General features: G+C 46.0%; 1 protein-coding gene across 2 annotated transcripts in view; it reads right to left on the minus strand.

Annotated features, from left to right (window-relative positions):
* PRKCH (protein kinase C eta) overlaps positions 1 to 20,337 on the minus strand; it is a 120,294-nt gene that overhangs the window by 26,596 nt on the left and 73,361 nt on the right. The gene's annotated exons all lie outside the window — the stretch shown is intronic.

Below are 20,337 nucleotides of genomic sequence, written 5' to 3' on the forward strand. Positions count from 1 at the left end.
GGTTGTAGAGAACTGGCTTAAAAATTCCTTCACAGAAAATGGTTCCCATCTCCCCCATTTTTCTAATAACAACCAAACATTATTTATTTTTATGGTCAAGTAAGTTTTTATAACCAGAAACTCATATACTCACAGCATCAAGGAAGAGTTATGCAAATTTCCTAAGCAGTGGTAAGGCTGAGTGTCAGCAGGCAGCAGTAAATACAGGCTAAAGACGACACCTGCAATATATTCTACCAGAGCTAAGGCATAAAACCCCAGGCTGAGCTGCTGATATTTGCTTAGTTGCTACTACACCTTTAGGGTAGGGGGAAATACTGAAATCACAAATGAAAAAACAGGTTACTGGCCTTTGGAAAAGGGAGCCACAAAGCAGAGATGAGAAAAAGATCAAGCTGTACCAAGCTGGAGAAAAACAGTTTGAAATCCTGAGTTTTGCTGCCAAATAAAAGGATGAGCTCCCTTCCAGCCTCGGAGGGTTCCTCTAATTCAACTCCTGTCATACTTTGAAGGGAAAAATCAGCATAGCTGGAGCAACCCCACTGTGCTTACAGAGGGCACGCTCTTGGGCGCAGAACCAACCAAAGAACCAGAGGTAAGACTCAGCGCTGTTACACGGCACGTAACCAGCATGTAGCCATTTACATATATCACCACTTGGGGCTGACGCACTGAGATGGAAAGCATTGCTTTACACAGCACAATCCCTAAAATCCTATGGGATTTAGTCTGTGCACTCCATCCTTCCCAGTACTGCACGAAGTAACGTCAAAATACAGCACGATGACTGCAAAACATAACTTCAACTCCTTGTTTTCTTGAAAAACTTTCTCTTGGGTAAAGAAAACGTTCCTTCTAGTTTGCAATCAACTTCTAAGGTGCAAACCTGTTCAGAGAGCAGCATGCACTCAGACAGCCCGACTACAGCAGGCGTACTGCAACTTGCAGTGCAATGTAATGGGACAGAAATGAAAGGAAGATCTCCCCAGGCATTTGTAACTCAAAATTAACAGAAAGTAGGAATGAAACATTGCAAGGTGCCCTTCTGCACTGTCCTAACAACCAGAAGTTGTTTTCAAAATCTGACCACGCTTAAGTGTTTAAGGACTGTAAATACAGCCACAACGGCTCCAAACCGAACTGCATTTCTGAGAAACAAAGCAAAAGCAGAAACGTGACATAATGATTCAAGAATCCAACTCAGACCCAGGATAAGTGCTATGAGCGAGTGAAACTCCACTGCAAATTAGCCCTCATTGCCAGCCCACATAACAGCAGACAGCCACCTGCCCTTGCCAGCTGCTTTGTGCAGCCATGGGAGGCAGAGGAGGCTCATGGGGAAGGTCAATCCCACAGGCTTCTCAGTACCTGAACGGGTCTCCAGCCAGGAGCCCAGCACTATTCCTGGGGATTTTATGGCCTCATCCCACCACAGCACATCCTACAGACTCTGCAGAGAGCTGCAGAGGTGGAACGTGGCGGGATGTAACAGATCTTCATGGCTTTTCTCTGCTTCACCTAACCCACCCACAATGGCATGCAGAGCACACACCTTTTGAAAGGCTCTGTGCCCATGCGTTAGGATAAAGGCACGATGGATTACTGCCACGCAGCCTCCAAAGCAGGCTCCACCTCTCCTGCAACCACCAGGATGGTAGAGAGTGATGCAATATGCACTCACGTCTGGGGTCAGATACAAAGCCAGAATGCTGGACTTCTCTGAAAACTCATGCTGGAGCACATGGCCAAGGACCACTCTGGAGGGCAAAGTGGGTGTTTGAATTTGTGCAAGGCAGAGGGAGATCCTCATACCCACCTGTATCTGTGCTCTTCAGTACGTCCAAAGGTACTCTGGATCAGTCTTGTGCACTCACAGGGATAAGTCTGATAAAGCTTTAAAATACCTTCCTGCTCTGTTGCTTGGGCTTCAGACTAAACTCTGATTGGCAAGCACTTGTATCCAGAAGCACTCTGTTATTACATTTTAATCTTAAAGTCACGCAGCCCTTCAAGCATAAGGACAAGTTTCTGCAAGCCACCTGCCTGGGTTAAGGCAGCACCATGGCTTTCTTGGTGGAGATGGGCTGGAACCCAGTGCTGCCGGCTCCAATCTGCCTGACCCCTTCCTGCTGGCAGGGTCTCTCTGGAAGCCGGTTCCCCAGACCACATCAGAGCACCGGTCCCCTCCCGGCACTCCCCAGGCTGCCGTTCCAGAGACGAAGCAGTGCCCAAGGCGTTGACTTCTGTTACGGCAAAGAAGCTGGCATTACTCAGGATCCAAGACCTCTCTGATGGTTTGAAGTGCCAGCAGTCCCACCTCCCCTCCCTCTGGGCACTTCAGAAAAGCATCTGTGGAAGTTAACACAATTACCGACGTGATTTCATGGCTATTGAGATGAACGGGCATGATTCATCCTCCAGTTAAATTAGAGTGGTAGGCTAAAGTATACAGGCATAGGCTAAAAAAACCCCTGGCATACCACAACAGATAATCACAAAGCTTCTGCCACGTTAGTGGGTCTGAACCCGAGTGGTACAGATCCAGTGGGACCCCACGAGTGCCCTCAGTCCCTTCAGGGTCAGGCACACCTATAAGCTTCCCCTTTATTATATGCACGGCAGCTGTAAGAGAGCTAATGATAGTTTCCAAAGGCAGCTTTACAAGGGCAAAAAGACACTCTTGTGAAATGGGGCAGCCGAGAGCCGGAGCCATTACTGCTGAAACAGACGCGCTGGAGATTGCTACATTGAAGTAATCCCAAAGATGGCGCAATCCATATGTATTTATACGTCCACACTTGTGCACGTACTTTTCTTTTATATATGTGTATATATAATATATATATTATTTGCTGCACTTTTATGTGGGACTCTAGTCAGGAAAGAGGAGTTACACTTGAGGTATTTCCCTGAATCCCAGAGCAAATGTCCTCCCATTTACTGTGGGAAGGGGAGAGGTGGACAGAAAAAGGCTTCGTGTCCAGCTCTTGGTATGCACGCCACGCGCTCCCTCTCCGGATGAGCCGCCAGCCTAGTCCTGTGATAGACTCCTCGGTCCCACTGGGCAGCGACACTGGAATTTACTGGCCCTGAAACATCACTTGCTGAGTTGCTCCCAACAGAGCTCCTATTTTACCCTTGCCAGAAATAGAGGGGAAGAGAAAAAAAACCCAAACCACAATGCTTCTTTCTGTGAGTCCCCTTGCCTGAAGCCTTCAGAGGAGGCATACAACACTCGAGCCCCAAATGCACAAACAAGAATCAGGTGTGGACTTATGGCTGACAGTGCCAAAAGAGGTTAAAAAGCATAAGCCCGTTATGTCACCTTGACAAAAATAGACCAATGTTAATTTGAAGACTGATACAGAAATTAAAATGAAATCAGGCTTGTGCTCGCAGTACAACATGAGCTCAATGCTTCAAGATGGAGTAAAAGAGTTACCCGGGATTAATCATGACCAACTGCCCACAGCCCACTGCTTGAAGGCTCTGTCCCATCTCCAAGCTCTCCTGGTAGGATCAGGGTTGGACTGTGTTGCTGAAAAGGCTCCTCTTTCCACCAGCACAGAGTGACACGTCCCCATTTCACCATTCCACTAAACCTGCCCTGGGGGAATTAGACAGTAGCTCACACCAGAGCAACTCTTCTGTGCTCTCACTTCTAATCTGACAGCTGCTGCGAAATCCACCTTCCCCACACTTGGAGTCTTGGGAGGAATGTTTCACTCCAGGAAATAGAAAGGAAGAAAAAAGAAAAAAAAGAAAAAAAAAAAAGAAAAAAAAAGAAAAAAAAAGAAAAAAAAAAGAAAAAAGAAAACAAGAAAAAAGAAAACAAGAAAAAAGAAAAAAGAAAAAAGAAAGAAAAAAGAAAAAAGAAAAAGAAAGAAAGAAGAAAGAAAGAAGAAAAAAGAAAGAAAAAAGAAAAAAGAGAAAAAAGAAAAAAGAAAAAATAAGAAAAAAAGAAAAAATAAAAAAGGAAAAAAAAAAGGCTCCATCCATCACAATCATGTGTGCAGACTGCCTCTAGCAACAGCTTGGACAGCAAACCAACCTGTGCAAGTATTGGAAACGCCAGCCAGGCTTTGTGGGGAAGACACTCCTGCATTGAACCTGTATGTCTAGTCAGGCAGAGTTCTCCATATTCATCTGATATGGATAAGATTCACTTTACTCCAAAACTGATCCTGAATCCAGAGAAATCAGTGGGAAGAAGTCCTGTCAGGTTCAGCTGATTTTGGATTAGGCTCTTAGGAAAAAAAATTACTTAACCTTATTAAAGCTCTGAATTACAGATCCAGATTTACAAAGCTAAGGCTGTAGGCACTGATCTCTCTTCTAGAATGGAATGATCAAAGCTGAAGGCAAAAGTGCTGTATTTTTAGATGGAATTTTTAAAAGCACTTTGCTTTGGCCTCTAGATTTCCACTGCCAAATTTACTATTAACTTTCTGGCGGAACAACACTGGGCCAGCACAGATGCTTCTGAAAATCTCACCACCTGCACTGAATTTTTACGCACACGACAAAACAGTAGTCTCCATGCTAGAGACCCATTGTGGCCACAAAGCACACAAGCATCCCAGAACTGCACAGGAGGGGGTACTGCCTACCCCCTCTTGGAGCAAAGTTTAAATATATTCCCTAGGAGATGCTGTCTTGAGAGTTGCTTCTTAAAAAACCTAAGACCATCACTGATATCATTGATTCTCTTTTTCCTAAGACTCCAGCGAACCCGCAGGCAAAGTGCTTTCCTGACTCCTCCGATCTCCCTGCTTTTTGCCACAACAATCACTTAAATAGCAGCAGTGAAATCAGATGGAAGAGGTATTTGTAGGAGCCTAGCAAATGGGTCATTATCCCAAGATTTAGTTTCTCATTTCATGTGGGTTACTGCTGCTATTCACTCATTACAGATGATTCACCTGGGACTGCTGAAGCCCAAGTACCCTGGATAAGCAGGGCAGAGCCAGGTGAAATTCCTGGCTGGGCATGCTGAGCCCTCTGCAATCCCACTCCCACTTCTGGGGACTCCTCCCAAGCTGCCTGCGTGCAGGAACCAGCGACCTTGAGCTTTGTGCCAGGCCAACAGGGACAGACTAGATCCCATACGTGTCACCCCCAAATGCCATACGGGCAGCAAACAGACCCCAAACTGCCCATGAGCAATGGTGGCTGGTATTGTCCCCATGTCACATCAGGTACTTAACCCACGAGTCTCGTTGGTCAGGGCCCCTCTCTAGCTATTGCAGGGAGACACGTGCTTTCCCCAGGCAGTTCAGCCCCTCTAAAATTTGACTCACCAGCTGGCAAGGCTAAGTTCCCAAATTAGGTGCCCTAGCTGGTTGCCCAGTTGCAAGCAAAGCAGAACTTAGAGCAGGAGTCAATCAATGCTCAGCTGACATGGCTACCATGCACAAAAAGCTGCCAACTCCCTTGTTCCTGTAATATATGAAACAAATTAATTAGAAAATGAAAATAAGCACTGTCTCAACTGACCCCATCTAGAAAAAGGATAGAAATGGGACCTGAATGCGGAAAGGCTGTCTTTACACTGCTTACCTCTTGAGTTTTTAGCACGGAGATCTGTCAAGTCCCTTGCATAAGAGTCACTGCAACCCAAGTGGCATCTCCCCAGTACAGCAGGGTGCTTTGGCCCCTGCAACATGCAACCATGGAGGAGGATACCCAGTGGTACTCTGTGTCTGTGTCTCTGGGAATATGCCTCCTGGCATGAATTGGCTTTCTGTGGCACCACGCTAAAAGATTGCTTTCCAGACCAAATATTACAGTCCTCCCCCTGATAAACAAGCCAGTCCCTCCACGGGCACCTACAGTCACATCCTTACAACCTGAAGAATCTGCATCCCTTTCTTTCCATCACCCAATACACAGAGTATCAGCTCCAGGGGGGGAACTGGGAAGTTTGCGCAAGGGAAGCACAAAGGGCATTTTCAGGACGGGAATGGGAATAATGACTAACACTAGCAGGCAGCAAGCTCCAGTTAAGATGGAAATTAGGGGGTGTTACCCACGAGGAATATGTGCCTTTCAGTTTGGTTGATTCAGAGTCAAATCATGGTGTGACTCTGTGTGTTCACTCTTCTTTCCAGGACCAGGATGCCTTGCTTACTGGAAGGTCCCTCAGCCTTTTGCAGGCCAACACCACAGACTACAGGACTCTTGGATTTTACTATTTTAACTGGGGAAGATCTAAAGCTGTCAGGTCCCTCTCGCCTACACAGGCCTTGACTATATGCTTGAATGTCTTGATCATAAATCCCTTTCTGCAGGAAGAAGACACCACAAATCCTCACTAAAACTTATTCCTAATTTAGGGAGACAAGAAACAACAGGCAAACCAGACAGAAATCTTTGCTGACAGGTGGGATGGCACCACACCAGATGAAAACTCAGGATTAAAGATTTTGTATCTAAACCTCCCATGTTTACACAAGCCAGAATTGCACAACAATACACATTTTCTATCACAATACAAAAATTAGCCAACCTGAAGGCAAGATGTTTTTCAAAAAACTCCTTGTCTGTGCTTGCTAAAGGTACACCCAGGTGACACCTAAAGTGCAGTGGTTTTTAGCTCATGTCCTCATCAAAATTTAGCACACTCCACCTACAAGGCTTTATTTTTATTTTGTGGCAGGAAAGCAGTTCTTAATGTTATTGACAATTCCAGTGGGTTCAGTCATCAAGTACTTCAAACTCATCTACACAGTCAAGTGCTGCTACTCTCAGTCTGGACTGCTGTTTTCAGATACTCTCCCCATGAATAAATAATTGATTGAGGACTAATGGAAGACCATAGAGGCTCAGGGAAAACAGAATGACTCTTCACTGCCCAGAGCAAAAGGAACAAAAAGTGAATTATTTTAATTTTAACATGCTGAAATGCATCACCCACAAAAGATACATTAAAGCTAACGAATTCCTGGAACTGTTCTAGATAGGCTATACAGACAAGGAGCAACAGATGACTTGTGTCCTCTCCGCACTTTGGGGACACCATACACATGTGGTTTACCTGTCCCCCACTTCCACTCTCAAGTAGACTTCACAGTGCTTTACTTTACAAATGGTTTGCAAATGTGGGATGGTGGTGCGGGTGCTGCAGCATACTTTGTGGCAGACTAACAGGAAAGCAACCCCATCATGACATGGCAGCCACTTTCACATCAAGATTACGTCCACGCGTGTTGGGAATCAACTTTTAAACACAGGGTTACTTTCACTTCCCACCTCGCATTGTCCCCGTGGTGACTTTGGAAGCACCACAGTGACACCAATGCAAACCCAGCTTGTTTCCTCTCCAGCCAATTCCTTACTTTTGTACTACTGGTTTTGCATCTTTGCGTTTCCATCGCACGTGCCCACGTCTCCACAGCCACCCCTACCTGGAACTCAACCCCTGGGCGTTTGGTTCACTGCCCCCAGACCAAGCGCTTGCTGTCAGTCCTGGCACTGCCAGCAACCTTCAACGTGGCTGGAATGACTCAAACCAGAAAACGCCTAACAAGACGACAACCCTTATCAACAGCCTTTCGTTCCCCCACGGCAACCAAAGCATGCTCCCAGAGCAGCTCTGCCCAGACACGGCGCGGGTGCAGCTGACACCCAGTATGATGTTTGGATGCAGCAGGCTCTGCCCCAGAGCTAAGCCAAGCTTCAGGGATCAGGCAGAAACACTTTCCGCATCCCCGGACGAGCCCGTACGGCAGATTTCTTTGCCAAGTGCTTCTCCACCCGAGCTTTCTATCTCAAGGCAAAGTGCTCCACAGCCCAATGGCTCTGGTACCCACATGGCACCTTCATACCGCAGACGTCAGAGCTCCGGCACTGGTGACGCATTACTCAAACACGTGGTGACTTGCTGCTAAACCCAGCAGCCGAGCAAGCAGAGCTCCCCTTTGTCGTCGGTTGCCCTGGGCAGCTGGAGCTTTTTCTGGCACCCGACTAGCAACGTTGTGGCTTTTACCTCATGTGTAGAAATGAGACAGGACATGGATTCAGGCTTAGCTTCTTGCTACATCTTTAAAGGAAAGTGTTTGGGGTTAGCACTGGCCGGCCACTAAGGTGCCATCAGGGCTGCTTTTTAGAAGCTAAAGACAGCAAGGTCCCTCTTTCTGGTGATTTAAGCCTTCTCTTCCAGCAGCATAGCCACATTGCTTTCCTACCTGAACCTGTCCTTCCACGCCCTGTCAGATCTGTGCTTTTCGGGGCAGCGAGGATGCTGTGTGCTGCGTGGGCATGGTGCCCTGCAGGGAGGTGCAGCGATGGAGGGGGAATCCAGTGCTCCCCCATACGTTACAACCAACCTCAGCAGCGAGAGGAAGGCCCTGTGCGTGGCACAGCTGCAGGCTTCACCCTCGGCAGAGGACAGCACTTCACATTACTCGTGTCCCAAGCAGTTATAGGAATCGAGAGATTTCCTGGGTCGCTCTGGCCAAGCTGCTTCGTGGCTCCCTGCGGTGCTACCACAGGACTTCAGCTGGCCCCTGTCCTCCTCCCTATCACCCCCCCTTGCTTTTTGCCAAACTCCAATGCATTTGCTCGGATCATGCAGTCCTTTGCTCTGCAGCACTGTCCCCTTACACAGGCTAAGCCATTCCTAGGATCAAGTACCAGTCAGATGAGCAAGACTGGAAAAATCTTCCCTCCCCCTCCACGCGAGTCCCATATTGTCCTGTTGTTGGTATAAACCACAGATTGCTTCATGACTTTCTGGCACCCACAATCTACATCATCAGCCAGTGAGTGGGATGGGTCATATACGCGTGAGAGCGCCTGGGCAAAACCACAGAAGGGTTAACCCTGCAGCGGGCTGAGGGAAAATGGAACCAGTATACAGAGGGCTCTCAGAGGAGCCAGAGGCTATGACTCACTGGGAGGGGCTGCACAAAAACAGGGCTTTCAGGGAGGCCCACAGGAATTTCTTTAGGGAGATTTTTCCCCAAGAGACAGGCAAGGGAAGGCACCTCACCTTTCCCATCTCGGAGAGGATCCGGTGACTGCCCTGCCAGGAGGGCAATCGCTATTGTCCGGCCAATTGTTTCCAGTCTGGCTAAAAACGGGATGACAGGAGACTAATTGCTTCATTGGAGAAAAAAACCCAAAACAGTCTGGAGTGACCGAATTATTTTGTAGACTGTTGTTGTTTGGGTTTGTTTCCATCCTGGCTTAACGAGCATTAATGACTTCAGTTGCAGGAGGAAGGGGGAGGGAAGCCATTAGGGTGAGAACGGGATCCACACAGACATCTCTCACCCAGCACACACTTCTGCCCCAGACAACCTCTACAGCTGCGCTGGCAACAGCGCCGTGCGTCCCTCCATCCATCCTTCCCTCCTCCGGCCCTTCAGAATGAGGAAGGTGGCTGAGAGCAAAGGGAAACGGTAAGTTTGCCTTTTTAATCTGTCTGACTGGAAGTGCCAGCCTTCCCACAGCTCAAATACTTTAGCGTGTTAGCTATGGTCGGCGGCGTTTCCAGAAAAAACTGCTGTCCCTTCTGAGCGGTAGGGCAACAAAGGCAAAACATCCCAAAAGAGCGGATGCTCCAGGAGAAAGCAGTAGAGCCCAAAGCCTGTAAAATAAGGTTTGTTTGTTTTTTTTGCAGAAGCCACACTGAATCTTCTGAGACTACTTCTGGTGTCCAGAGAGACAGAATGAAACCTAAAGCCAAGACACGTAATTAACATTGAAATTCTTCCTTACGTAACAGTGCCTGGGACGCAGCCGCTCATTTGGCCAATGCTGTGAACGGCCCTGCCAACACAGGCCAAGGAAAAAAGCCTGTGAGCAAGCGAGCAACGCCTGTGTTATACCCAGCAGCTACAGGCATCCTTACATACTCAGCGTGGGCTTCAGGGAATTAGGAAGCAGGAGCCTATGGGAATTATGTGCTCATATCTATAAGCTAACTCTACTGAAGGACAGCCGTCTTGTAACTGGACACATCCTGCAGGGAACAGAACAGCTTAAACCACCCCAGGTCACAGCAAGGTCTCAAAGAAGACACAAGCAGAGCAAAGACTTGGAAATATTAGGAGCTTCCCTGGAGAAGAGGTGGAGAATTTCAGCACGAGTCTGGTTGTAAGAAAGTAAAGAGAAAGTAGGGAAGGCTCTCAGTCAGTCAAACAATGACTTCAATTAGCCTGTCCTAGACATGATAGAACATGGAGATACCTGACACTCCATGCCACATTTAACTCATGCAGAGGTAACAGCTAGGCCTCCAAAAACCATCATCTGACATCCCCTCCCCTTTACACGTCCCCAGTCTAATGTCAGATTACCGGTTCATGGCAATAGTTGGAATTTGCTGTCTTGCTTCCTGACCAGTGGGGATCCACAGATGCCACCAGCTGATGCTGGGAAGCAGCATCCAACAGCTCCGGCAGGAACTTCTCCTGGCTGCCCTGTGGCTTGGCGAGAGCCGTCAGTCCTGAAGGACCCCAAAGGCAGCTGGGACTGGAAATGATGAGGTGCAGTAAATAGGGCAGGCTGCAAGACAGTTTTCCATTAATTTTATCACACAAAATACCTGTCTTTCCCCTGGGGCTATCTATCCCTGTCAGGGTAGTCACCAATTTGAGTAAGCAGGGCAATTTCGCTAGATCAAAAGAGTGTAGGGGGATGTGCAACACAGAGAAACTCCACTCATGAATCAGACTTCAGCCCACTCGAGCCGCAGACGTCGTGTGGCTTTAGAGGTTTGAAAGCCAGTTATACTTTGCTCTGACTCCTTTCCAAAACATCATGATTTCCAACACAAAGCACAAGGTAGTATTGCTTTTCTGAAGGCAGGCAGGAAAGTATGTTTCAAGTGGCTCAGTCACAGATAAAAGCTATCTATTTAACAGATACAGTGCAATAAAAGCTTATTTGGGCATTTTCTCTTTGTGTAGAGGTAGGGAAAAAATCCTCAGTTCAGATACGAGTTACACTAGTCCCATCTCAAACCTACCACCAGCAGATTGGCTGTCATCAATCTGCCACCACAATTTCGCAATTAACTGTGCAGTTCAAAGCGTGAGTTGGACCAGCTGAAGCTTCGCTGTCTTGCTGCATCTCAAGCAGCACAAAGAAGATGGAGAGCTGTAACCCTCCCGCGGGGGTTGGCCCTGGCCCTGGCCCCAGAGAGACCCCAGCAGGAGCAGCACTGGCAGGGCCAGCTCTTGCTCCATTCTCCGGGCCGTGCCACGCTCTGACCTTCGCGGTGGGTGGGCTGTCTCTTTGGGAGCTTGGCCAACTGGCGTGAGTCAGAGCAGCTCCTTGGCTTTCTCATTTATCAAGGCTGGGCAGAGAAGCAAGAAGCAGGAGCTAGCTGCCAAGATCTTTGCTCCCTCCTGTCCTCAACAGTGGCTGAAGGTAGAAATTCTGGCTGCAAAGCTGCTGTTCAGACACCAGGTTTTGAACTAGTGATATGAGAAGTACTGAAATGGGGAGCTCCAGCTAGGAAGGATGGTTATAAAAGAAGAGGGAAAATTTTAGAGAAAGCGCATGCAATGGCAAAGGCTACATTAAGTTGATAAGATTGTGTCAAAATCCCCAAAACATAGATAAGTATACAATCCCTCAACTTACAGTCAAGAGATACTGACAAACAGAAATACAAAGCACACTAATTCAGCCTTTAGGCACAAGTCAACAAGGACATGGGACCTTGCTATATTTTCATACTCAGGTAAATGTCAAAAGGAACGTAACCAGATCCAGAGAAGGGAGGAGAAAACCCGAAGCTCGCATGCCAAATGTCACACACCAGCTCAGACGCTAGCACGGGTGCCTCAGAGCCTGCATGCTGAAACGTGCTACAGCCTCACTACAACAGCACACACAGGCTTATTTGAAAGCCCAGGAAGAGTTTGAAGGGATCCCTTCATACTGCCCCTTCTACCACACAGGTTTGCACATGGAATAATTTCCCCCTGCTACCTTGCACAGCTAACCCTGTTTTTCCCAATCCCAACCCCTACCCCATCCCGGGTCCCCTGCTCCAGCCGCTTTCCTTTTCCACCACAATAAACAAAGAAGCCACGACCCACTTTGGCAAGGCACCGTGACACTGCTGCCTTCCCCAAAATGGCATAATCAGAAATGGTTCAGATGCAAACACTCACGTCCTTATTGGATGGACTTTGCCACAGCAGTACACCTGGATCGGAGATGTAGCTAGTAAATAACCTCTCCTAGCTGGAAGTCATTTTCCTGATTCAGGAGCACTGCTCTACTACGCTGCCAAGAGATTTGTGAAAGCGGCTCTAGATGTTAATAATAAATCGTGCTTGTGAAACTTTAATTGATTCAGAAAAAAATCAGCTCAGAGCATGGAGGATCGCTGTGGTTTTGAACAGATCATACCTTGTACATGGTTGAGACTTGAAGGCTTGCTCCCGTTTCCATTGTTGTCAGCTGGAATACTGCCACCTGCTTTAGTGGAATAATAATCGGGTAATACAATTCCGAGACTAAATTGTGCCTTTAGGCACAGCCTCATAAAAGGGGAGGTTCTTGATCCTACTAACAGCAAAGGTGTTATGACTCAGAGGCCAAATGATGAGTAATGCTTTCCCCTCGCTCCATGGGAATAGGTTTAGCAACGTGCATCCTGGGCCACCACAGCAGATAACTACAAGCCCCAGCACCAGCGCGGCTGCCACGTAGAGGGCAGAAGCAAAGCTGTGCCCGCCATCCTGCCCAGGGTACCACTGGCAGAAGATGGAGTTTTCTCCCACAGAAATTTTGAATTGTAAACCAGACAACTATTACTGCAGTGTTGCCATGTAATAGTCAAAATTTTCTACTGTGTTACTATTTTTAGTTTATTTCTGTATCATTACAGGTAGCTGATGATTCTGAACTAGAATCTAGAGACAAGGTCTTAAAACAGTGCATCATTGATAGGAAAAGTTGCTGGGTGACTTTACAAAATTCCTCTGTTTGCATAAAACCAGAGTACCTACATGCTCACTGGCATAAAGAACAAAATCCAAACATTGGGATTATTGACCAAGGAAACATCAGGCTGATCTTGCTACAGCTAAGAATAAGTCAAATTCTCCCCGGATAGCTATGGCAGTTGCTGCAGGCCAAGTCTGTCAACACTGATTTTCTCATTGTCTCCCTTACATATATAGGAGCTTCACCCACTGCAACACGTCATGTTGCAAGAAATCTTCCATTTCAGCAAGTCAGAGGGAGCAGATGCAACAGCATTTTGTTGGCATAATCTTTGTTTTACAAAATTGTACAAAACATTTATTAAGGTTGACAGAGACCTTTTCCTCAGCTATATATATCAGCCTCCCTAATGCTAACTCAGGGGTCATATTCTCTGACATTAATATTGAAAGCTTCCTTGAGCTGAGGTGGGTACAAAGATCAATAAAATGGTTGGATTAATGCTGGGCAATTCTGGAGGTCTCAGAGCAAAAGTTTTCAAAAATAGGTCCTTAAAATCATAGGCCTGAATGCCCTTCATGTCAGGGAACACATTAAAAGTCAGATGAACAGTTCTGGGTAAAAAGGTAGCAATAATATTTAGGGGAGGTTTTTAAAAATAAATTTTACATAACAACTAAACATTTATTTAAATTTTTATTTTTTCTCCTTCTCATGACCTTCATGCCTTTGAAAAAAAATGAGGAGGGCAGGAAAGGCAGAAAAGTGGTCTTTTTGTATAAAAGTTTCTTAGTTCCAGAAGTTCTAACCTAAATATTTCCAGGTGCCCTGGGACTTAAAGACTGAGCCTAATTCTGGGCTCCTTTCTTTAAGAACTTGTCTGTAATTGCTGCATGTAGCTATTTCTCAAATTGCATCTCCATGCTTTTTAATTGTGAAATGCCTTCGTAAGGATGTATTAGTCATGAAAATAATGACAGAACACAAGTCACATGTAATCACTTATCTCCTCCACAGATGAGAAGTATTGCTTATTTTGATTGCACCAGTATCAGAATTCCCAACTAACACTGAACTCTCATTTCAAACATGCGGTAAGTGAGAGTCCATGCCTCAAGAGTGTAGTATACAAGTTATTACATGCAAATGTAACAACTACACCAAAAGAGAAGAAGAGTGAAAGTACGAGAAACTTGCACTTAGGTAAAGGTTATCCAGCCTTGGGGCAGGTGGATGAACTACACAAACTCTTGAGGCCCCTTCAAGCTCTGTTTTTTAATGATTTATACAAACTCATTATGTGCAGGGTTTGCAGGTTTCAAATCAATCCCTGTAAATAACCATAAAGGAAAAGTAGACACTAGCAGAGCCAATAACTTCTGTAGGCTATTCAGTAGTCCTTAGTCATGTGGAAAGTTGCATTAAAGTTCACAGACTATATACAGTGGAGTCAATGGGGCACAGAGATCTGATATGTGGATCTCAAAACAGGACTGCTCTTCGTAAGCATAACTGTAAATCAGGACTAAACTGTCCTGCACAGTGACTGATTAAACATGACATGGAAACGTGAGAGGCTGGGTTTTTTTTCTCTGCACTTTCCATTTGATCAAGTGCAGAGAAACAACACTTTAAACACTGCATGCCAGAGGCTGTAAAAGAGCCCAGCTTACAAGCATGCAACAACCACATTTGAGTGGAAAACAATGTGGAAGATGCACTGTCTAGAAGCACAAATCAGTCTACACGAGCTGTTGACTGTCAGATAAGATAGCCACAGACATTACTACACTCCTGACCCTAAGAGACATTCCTTTATATTTTCTAAAGCTGAATGAAGCGTTTCCAGAGACGGCAGCAAGAAAATTTCTGTTCTACACTAAGCAGTTGTAGGGACAGGGCTGTTAGTATGCTATTCTGTGCCAATTTGCAGCTTTTAGCTGATTTGCTTCACTCGTTCACCATAAAATCAGCTTATATTTCATTCTTTCCACTGTTCTCCAACATAGCACATCCTTCATTTTTTTCTACTTACATATACCTACTCTCACCTTCAGGGCTCCAATCCAGGAAAGCACCAAGTCTAGGAGCTCTCCTGAATCGAGGTCGCGAAGCAGTAGGGACCAGATCCCACAGCTGAGGTTCTGGTGCTCCACAAAGCGGAGATTCACACCCGTTTTGGCACTGGCTGAGCTGTTTCCCACCCTTCCCTCTCGGATCCAAACAACATGCCGGCATGTAGCCGAATCAGGGTGGGGAAGAAGGAGGCATCAGATACAGCAAAGACTACCTACAGATGCATCTACTGTAGCACATTCAAGCAAAAACTTTCAGAAAAGCTTAAAAACACCTCATTAAACAAAAGATTTATCATTATTTGCTAAGAATACAAAGCTTTGCATAGCACCTAAGTAAACCAATGGTAATCCCTGGGTAGTCCCCAAGCCAGTTTGCCTTGCAGGGAACTGCTGGTATCAGTCACAGATCCAGTTCAACTGCTAATTTACCTCCCTGGGGGAAGCCCCTTTACTTCACGGGGAAATAAGATCTGGCTCCAGATGTGAAAAAAGGACATGAGATGAGGATAAACAAAATCACCAGTTGCCAACCCGCCCTCTCCCCCACCCCCCAAAAAAAGCAACAGAGAGAAAATATGAGGGATCCCATGTCTACAATGTCTTGATCCATGGAAAAAGCAAACAGCACACTAATAAGAGTTGCTCTGTTAACAGTGGCTGTATGTAATTAGGAAAGGCATTCAGCTTCTGTTTTCGGCATGTAATTTTTAATTGATTTTGCTGAAAGAAACTTTAGCGTTGTTTCAGTTAGTAAGAGTCTTTCCAGCAAAACTGGTCTCCATAAAAGGCTTATGTAAACCTTCCTTCGAGTGTCACAGGCTTATTGTTTGAATTGGCAGGGAATTAACCTGTTGCAAGTAAGTCATTCCCTATAAAAGCCAACAGTCATGAGACACACAGCTGCAGACAGGTCTCCTACACTAAGGAAAGGCAATGACTTCAGAGACCTAGCCAGTATCCAGCAATCTTTCCAGATCCCAGAGGAGACGGAGCTTTTCCCTGTCATAAGGAGTACCACACACATGAAGGTGATGCTTCCAGGTAACACACAGAGAAGTAAACACTTACTGTTAATGAGCCTATCTTATTTTCCCCAAGAGCTAGCGTTCAGCCCCAAGGCAAGACCATGTTCTCATTTGGATAATTGTATAATTATCTTTTGCCTTCCAAAGGGACCACACATCCTATTAAACACAATCAAGTCACGGGACCTACTTAATGGTGGCTGGTGCCACATCAGAGCATGGGGACTCTGTGCACACCATCCCACATTCAGAGGTGTGGTGGAGCACAAGCAGACCCCGAGCATCTCTAGAAGGGCCAGCGGCATTAGGAATAGCAATATAGCTTATTCCACAGCCTTTGTGTTTAACTAGCACAAGCCCTCAGGGAAAAAACAAGGTTCTTCAGCCAGCCAACAACCAGTCCTTCTCCCAAGATCTCTAGCCCACCCTTTTAGCTCTTCTGGCTCTTGGTCAGCTACATTACCTACATCCTAAACGATGTATCTGCCACCATGCTGTGCCAAGCGGTGAGCTGGGGCACATAGGTGTCTCTACTATCCAACTCTATACCTAGGGCTGGCAAAACCAGCATTAAAGTGTAGGGTGACGCTGCCTCTGCTTCCAGATATAGTTCGGGTACGTCACCATGTACTGCATGCTGCATCACCTCTGCAGGTAGCGGAGACATGCTCTGAAAAGAGACTGTCTCAGCCCACGAATCCTACCAATAAGACACATTTGCAGAGGGAGAGAAAGAAGGTTTGTCATAAAAATCAAGACCATGCCACTAGGTTGGGTTGATTGCTCTATGTCGCCTGTAAAAAGGCCATTATCTTTCTGAAATCAAAAAAGTCTGCAGGGCAAACCCCTAAGCCCCCTGCTCCAAAAAAACCCCAAAATAACAAACCACAACAACCAAGTTTAAGAAAACATTTGCATTTGCCCTTGGTATGCAGGTATGATGCCTCTATTGAGGGACACCGTGTAGGTGACTTTGGCAAGCGGACTCATCCACTAGCAAAGCTGTACATCAACCTATGGGAAGGTTTGAATTTGAGGGCAGCATGACAGACAGTAGTGCTACATGGAAGAAAAAGTCCTGCTTTTAAAAGAAATCTTTATAATCATTTACTATCTCTTTGCTTTTTAGAAGACTATGAGTGGACTAGCTTACTTGCATCGAGCCAGCCACTGTGCAATCTAATGCTGTTCAGATGTGCATGCTGTTTTGTTTTGTTTCCGGCATGCACAGAAGCCAAAATATGCTTGCCCTACCCTGGGAACTGCTGAACTGGAAAGTGAAAGTCAGGAAGAGCTGCCTCAAGAAAAATAGCACATACCATCTTTAGATAAAAATCACAAACCAACCTACCTACCTACCTGCAACAGGACCCGGCATACTATTTTCCTTTAGAAGTAAGCTTAAAGAAGGCAGCAGTGCAAGAATACTGGCCTGTGAGCAAAGATTTTATCTACAATAGCCTTATCACCTAACCTTTTCCTGGCAACATCCAGCATAAGCTGATCCCAAATATGTCCTTGTCCTACTCCTCTGTGGTTAAGAGTGCGCTATATACTATGATTTGACATGTTGAAAAGCTTGCTTTCATGGCTGGGTGCATTCTAGTCCTATCCCCTGTATGATGGGATAAGGAACCACACTGTACTTGTTGACACTTTTTTTCAGGAAGCAACTATAAATAGACACTGCTGAGTTGACAGCTAAGCTTCAGCTTAGGGCAAGACAAAGATGTTTCCCTGATAAGGCCAGAAAGCCATCGCTCCTTTGCAGTGATGCAAATGAAAAAAAAAACCCCAAACCAAAACCCAAACCAAAACCCAAACCCAAAACAAAACTGTGAAACTAAAAGCTCTCTTTTAAAAAACCCCAAAGACACACACGTACGTCTATGGGACTTCTATTCTGGCTGGGATTTAGTAACAAAAAGCGGCTTCCTCTATGTGAGGATCAAACTCGCTGAAAATTTCAGTTGCATCATAAAAAAACCATCCTATAAAAGCACCGATCCAGCAGTAAGCCTGGTTTTAATGTTAAAAAGTCACATGTAACCAAAATACACCATCTGCCTCAGGAACCTCATTCTCACGGACTCACAGCAGCAATTGCAGAAATACTGCGCTATGGCTATTTCAAATTGCGTATGCGTGGCCAGAAAAGGAATCAACAAACACCTGATTTTAGCCGTTACCAGCAGTCACCCCAGGCCAAAGTGACATATTTCAGCTACTTCTTGACGAACTTTCAGTGCTGGCTCTCAAGCCTCTCTGGCATTCCAAAGAATAGAAGACCCAGCTTTTGGCAGCACTTGTGGCAAAAGCAACTTGACTTACCGGGAGAACGCTCACTGTGTTGGTAAATGCAGACTCTCTCCTGACCTGCTTAATCTTGAAGGGGGCAAGGAAAAATACAGTCTTATTATGTTTAAGTTTAGCCCAGAAGACAAACAAATGACCCAGGGTATTCTAGGCCAGCAACTCTCTTACTCCATTGACCCTGGGAATCCAGAAAGAAGAGGCACATTGAACAGCCTGTGGCAAAACACTTTCTGGTCAAGTTTTTCCTGGTGTCTCTCCCCCCTGCTCCCAGCTTCCTAAGCAAGCACTCACATTCTGATCATAAACTCTCCAAATTCTCTTACACAACTGCAGTGATTCCCTTCTGAGTATCTGCTTCCATCCTGCAGACTACTTCCCGGAGCCCGGTGTTCGTGACCTGACAGAAGCAACCTCGGCTCACTACAGCCACAGCCAGCAGCTCTCTCCTCTTACATCTTCCAGAACGGAGTCACCCCGACTAATTTTAAAAAAACAAGTCATCCCCCTGCAAATCTGCCTCGTGCAGCTGAAGCTACCTGACTCCGCAGCTCAACCAGTTTCTCAACAAGATCAAAGCCCATGCAGTTGTTCAAGGAGCTTTTCAATTACTCCTCCAGTTTCTATCATGAATTACAGCAGCACTTGAAGAGTGCCAAAACCCAGAGAGATCGATTACTCCTGCCCTGTGACAGGCAGCAGGCTGGGGAGGACAGGACAAACTGCAAGCACAGTGGCATTACATTATGCACAGACACAGTTTTGCCGCTGAATGATTGACAATAACTACTGGATGTCACTATTTTAAGGATAATGTCATTTGCGTAATTATCTGGCGGGGTCTCTCTTCAGCGGCTGGCATTATTCACAAGGGAAGAATTAGACTGAAATCCAGCTGTAGAGTAAGTAGATTTGCTATTCTGTGCAGACAATCACTCTGCTTTAGAAGCTCAATACATATGGTATATATCACTACTAATTTTCATGCTCTCAGGACCTGCAGAATACTAAAAGGACAGTCCTTCTCTATTTCACTGTGCCACATATATCATATGATTTCATACTTAAAAATAATTTAATATTCTCTGTCCTCACCTGACCATCTGTTTCTTACTGCAGCTCAAGCTAGGAAGAGAAAGAGAAGTTGCTTTTACTTGATTTATCCTGTCATCTCACCATCAGATAGGCAAGTGTCCCCTGCACAGCCCCCGTCCCTTTGGCCACTTTAGCCCTCAGCTATTCTCCTTTTAGTGTGTTCAGACCTGGGTTTATCTGATACGGGAGGACACACTACTAAGCACAGGACTGCATTGCCTGGGTTAAACTACGTAAAGCCACAAACCAAAAGGCATTTGGCCCAACCCACAGTCTGAAATGGTACTAACAGAGCCTGACTGGGATTGGAACTGGTCCCATCCTGGACCCAGCTGTGGGTCCCAGCTGTACAAATGTAGCCAAGCAGCAAAAAGAGAGAGTTGATGTTATTCTTTGCAGTGCTGGCATGCCACCACTGGGACTGAGCAGGGCTACAGCAGACCATACCCAAATACGCATGCTTTGCTGCTGGGACCCAGGTAACAGTATTCCAAAGAAAACAACTGACTGTTCGTCCTTTCCAGTGCTCTGGGCCAGAGGATGTCAGAGGTGTTCTGCAAAGCACGTCAGAAAGAAACCTTTCTGTATAACCAGACTGTCAGTGCTGACATCTCCCTGCTCTAGCTGTCCTGTTCCACCCGAGAAGAGGTCTCGCTCTGCCCCTGGCATATATGTGAAGTCAAATGGTCAAATCATCATCTTGGCCAGGAAGGCCTCTGCAAAGCAGACTGGCTAGCTGATCCCTGCTGGCTGGTCTATGCCTTGATGCTTGAGCTGATAGGGGAGCACTTTGGCAGTACAGAAGGAAAAAAATATAAGCAAACTGCCCCCCTGAGTACAGGATAATGACAAATAAAAGGAGAGTTGCATATGGGAAATAGCTTCCTGAGAACAGCCTCCAGACCTGGGAGCAG

This window comes from Accipiter gentilis, chromosome 25, assembly GCF_929443795.1.
Source record: "Accipiter gentilis chromosome 25, bAccGen1.1, whole genome shotgun sequence".
NCBI lineage: Eukaryota > Metazoa > Chordata > Aves > Accipitriformes > Accipitridae > Astur > Astur gentilis.